Raw genomic sequence first — 5,000 nt, forward strand, 5'->3', positions numbered from 1 at the left:
AGGGGGAGAGGAGGGGGGGGAGAGAGGGGAGAGGGGGAGAGAGGGGTGGAGAGGGGGGGGAGAGCGGGAAGGAGAGGGGGGGATTAAGAAAGACGGAAAGGAGGAGAGAGGAGGGGAGGGGAGAGAGGAAGAGGGGGGAGGGGAAGAGGGAGTGGAGGGGGTAGGGGAGAGAGGGAGGGACGGACGGAGAGAGAAGGAGAAAACAGAGAAAGGGGGAGAGAGAAGGGGGGGGGGGGGAGAGGGGGGGGGGGGGCGAGAGAGGGAAGTGGAAGAGAGAGAGGAAGAAAAGAGAGGGAAGGAAAGAGAGGGGGGGGGAATGTCAGGACTTTCATATGAAGAAAGACTGGATAGACTCGGCTTGCACTCGCTAGAATTTAGAAGATTGAGGGGGGAATCTTATAGAAACTTACAAAATTCTTAAGGGGTTGGACAGGCTAGATGCAGGAAGATTGTTCCCGATGTTGGGGAAGTCCAGAACAAGGGGTCACACACACACAGTTTAAGGAAATCGTTTAGGACCGAGATGAGGTAAACATTTTTTTTCACACACAGAGAGTGGTGAATCTGTGGAACTCTCTGCCACAGAAGGTAGTTGAGGCCACACAGTTCATTGGCTATATTTAAGAGGGAGTTAGATGTGGCCCCTGTGGCTAAAGGGATCAGGGGGTATGGAGAGAAGGCAGGTACGGGATACTGAGTTGGATGATCAGCCCAGTACTCTACTCCTGCACCTATTGTCTATGTTTCTGTGTTTCTAGATCAGCCACGATTGAATGGCGGGGTAGACTCGATGGGCCGAATGGCCGAACTCTGCTCCTTCACTTATAACCTTATGATGATCTTGTAGAAGTTTCACACTTGGACGGATGTTGGAAGCTTTATTGTTTACCAGAATTTTCTGAAAATGGTTTTAGTTTCACGATGATTACTGCAGCATAATGAAACGGGTTTTTATTGCCGAACTGCCGTGGTTACACACCCTCATGCTGTTGTGAAATAGTTGGTCCTTTCCCATGAAGTCATTTCCCAGAAGCGCACGGGATAGTTTATGGCAATGAAGGACATCAACAAGGGCGGCAAGTCATTACCTGCAGCTAAAGGCATCCCATTGTCCCAGAGTTAAACAACAAATGCATGGGATGCCCGATATCAGAGGAAAGAATACAGAACTGTGTGGGGAGAGAGGGGGGGAGAGAAAGAGAGAAAGGGGGGAGGGGGGGGGGGGAGAGAGGGGAGAGTGAGGGGAGGGAGAAAGGGGAGAGGGACGGAGGGAGGGAGAGGGGGAGAGGAAGGAAGTGGAAGGAGAGGAGGAGAGAGGGAGAGAGAGAAAGGGGGGGGAAGAGAGGGAGATAGAGAGAGGAAGAGAAGGAGGAGGGAGATGGAGGGAGGGTAGGAGAGGGAGTGGAAGGAGAGGGGGAGGGAAAGGAAGTGGAAGGAGAGGAGGAGGGAGGGAGAAAGGGCAGAGGGAGAGAGGGAGAGAGAGAAAGAGAAGGGGAGAGGGAGAAGGGGAGAGGGAGATAGAGAAAGAGGAGGGGGGGGTGGAGAGAGAGAGAGGAGAGGGAGGAGAGGAAGGAGAGGGGAGAGGGAGAGAGGGCAGAGGGAGGGAGGGATGGGGAGGAAGGAGAGAAGGGGAGAGGGAGAAAGGAAGGAGAGGAGAGGAGGGAGATAGAGAAAGAGGAGGGGGGGAGAGAGAGAGGGAGGAAGGGGAGGGAGAGGAGAGAGGGAGGGAGGGAGAAAGGGGAGAGGGCAGAGGAAGGGAGGGCTGTGGAGGAACTGTGAACCTGTGGAATTCCCTGCCACAGAGGGCAGTGGAGGCCAAGTCACTGGATGGATTTAAGAGAGAGTTAGATAGAGCTCTAGGGGCTAGTGGAGTCAAGGGGATATGGGGAGAAGGCAGGCACGGGTTATTGATTGGGGACGATCAGCCATGATCACAATGAACGGCGGTGCTGGCTCGAAGGGGCCGAATGGCCTCCTCCTGCTCCTATTGTCTATGTTTCTATGAGAGATGGGGAGAGGGAGGGATAGATAGAGAGAGAGGGGGGGGAGGAGAGATGGCGGGAGAGGGAGAAAGGGGAGGGGGCGGAGGGGGAGCGGAAGGGAGTGGAAAGAGAGAGGGGGAGGAAGGGAGGGGAGGGGGAGAGGGACAGAGGAGATAAGGGGGAGAGAGATAGAGAGATAGTGAGGGGAATAGTTAATGTCCGCCTATGATTATTGCCACAGAGGGAGTGCAGAGAAGGTTCACCAGACTGATTCCTGCGATGTCAGGACTGTCTTATGAAGAAAGACTGGATAGACTTGGTTTATACTCTCTAGAATTTAGGAGATTGAGGGGGGATCTTATAGAAACTTACAAAATTCTTAAGGGGTTGGACAGGCTAGATGCAGGAAGATTGTTCCCGATGTTAGGGAAGTCCAGGACAAGGGGTCACAGCTTAAGGATAAGGGGGAAATCCTTTAAAACCGAGACGAGAAGAACTTTTTTCACACAGAGAGTGGTGAATCTCTGGAACTCTCTGCCACAGAGGGTAGTTGAGGCCACACACAGTTCATTGGCTATATTTAAGAGGGAGTTAGATGTGGCCCTTGTGGCTAAAGGGATCAGGGGGTATGGAGAGAAGGCAGGTACGGGATACTGAGTTGGATGATCAGCCATGATCATATTGAATGGCGAATGGTGCAGGCTCGAAGGGCCAAATGGCCTCTACTCCTGCACCTAATTTCTATGTCTATGTTTCTATGATAAATCTTTTGACCATCGCTGGAAGAACAGATAAGCTCTCAAACACACGGGGAACGGTGAAATGTGGCTGATAACACAGAAACCAGGCAAAATTAAATGTCTTAAATGTCGGATAAAAGACAAAAAAGTGGAAAACATTGTAAATACAGTGGAGCCGCAGTCAGGGAAAGCTGGAACCAATTAGATAGATTCGATTCGATTAGATTAGATAGCCTTTATTGTCATTCAGACCGAAGTCTGAATGAAATTGCAGCAGTCATACATACAATGTCCCGGGCAAAAGGCCATTGGCCTACACAGTATAAAGGAAAAGTTAAAAACATCGTGGATGTTGCAATAAATACGGGGGTTCAAACAGGGAACGGAGACACAAGGGGGCAGCAGATGTTGGATTTAACACACACATACACACACACACACACACACACACATGTACACACACACACACATGTACACACCCACGCACACATACACACACACACACACACACAACCACGCACACACACACACATACACACACAAACACACATGTACACACATACACACACACACACATGTACACACACACACACACACATGTACACACCCACACACGCACACATGTACACGCACACACACAAACACATGTACACACGCACACATGTACACACACATAGAAACATAGAAATTAGGTGCAGGAGTAGAGGCCATTCGGCCCTTCGATCCTGCACCGCCATTCAATATGATCATGGCTGATCATCCAACTCAGTATCCCATCCCTGCCTTCTCTCCATACCCCCCGATCCCGTTAGCCACAAGGGCCACATCTAACTCCCTCTTAAATATAGCCAATGAACTGTGTGGCTTCAACTACCTTCTGTGGCAGAGATTTCCACAGATTCACCACTCTCTGTGTGTGTGTGAAAAAAAATGTTTTTCTCATCTCGGTCCTAAAAGATTTCCCCCTTATCCTTAAACTGTGTGGCCCCTTGTTCTGGACTTCCCCAACATCGGGAACAATCTTCCTGTATCCAGCCTGTCCAAACCCTTAAGAATTTTGTACGTTTCTATAAGATCCCCCCCTCAATCTTCTAAATTCTAGCGAGTACAAGCCGAGTCTATCCAGTCTTTCTTCATATGAAAGTCCTGACATCCCAGGAATCAGTCTGGTGAACCTTCTCTGTACTCCCTCTATGGCAAGAATGTCCTTCCTCAGATTAGGAGAGCAAAACTGTACGCAATACTCCAGGTGTGGTCTCACCAAGACCCTGTACAACTGCAGTAGAACCTCCCTGCTCCTAGACTCAAATCTTCTATGGCAAGAATGTCTTTCCTCAGATTAGGAGACCAAAACTGTATGCAATACTCCAGGTCTGGTCTCACCAAGACCCTGTACAACTGCAGTAGAACCTCCCTGCTCGTATACTCAAATCCTCTATGGCAAGAATGTCTTTCCTCAGATTAGGAGACCAAAACTGTACGCAATACTCCAGGTGTGGTCTCACCAAGACCCTGTACAACTGCAGTAGAACCTCCCTGCTCCTATAGTCAAATCCTTTTGCTGTGAATGCTAACATACCATTCGCTTTCTTCACTGCCTGCTGCACCTGCATTCCTACTTTCAAGTCTGAAGAAGGGTTTCGGCCCGAAACGTTGCCTATTTCCTTTGCTCCATAGATGCTGCTGCACCCGCTGAGTTTCTCCAGCATTGTTGTGTACCAATGGGTTATCAATAATCAGAGTTTTGTCCGAGCCAGGTTTAATAGCCTGATGGCTGTGGGGAAGTAGCTATTCCTGAACCTGGACGTTGCAGTCTTCAGGCTCCTATACCTTCTACCTGAAGGTAGCAGGGAGATGAGTGTGTGGCCAGGATTGTGTGGGTCTTTGATGATACTGCCACCCTTTTTGAGGCAGCGACTGCGATAGATCCCCTCGATGGAAGAAAGGTCAGAGCCGGTGATGGACTGGGCAGTGTTTACTACTTTGTGGAGTCCCTTCCTCTCCAGGCTGCTCAAGTTGCCGAACCAAGCCACGATGCAACCAGCCAGCATGCTCTCTACTGTGCACCTGTAGAAGTTGGAGAGAGTCTTCCTTGACAAACCGACTCTCCGTAATCTTCTCAGGGAGTAGAGGCGCTGATGAGCTTTCTTGATAATTGCACTGGGATTGTAAGCTGCCCGATCGAAATCCTTACTTGTGTAAACATAGTACACAGTGAACAACATCATTGATAAAACAAGAAAGAAAAATCAAACACACACGTATATAGATCGAATAT

Source organism: Leucoraja erinacea, unplaced genomic scaffold, assembly GCF_028641065.1.
Source record: "Leucoraja erinacea ecotype New England unplaced genomic scaffold, Leri_hhj_1 Leri_927S, whole genome shotgun sequence".
NCBI classification, from domain to species: Eukaryota; Metazoa; Chordata; class Chondrichthyes; order Rajiformes; family Rajidae; genus Leucoraja; species Leucoraja erinaceus.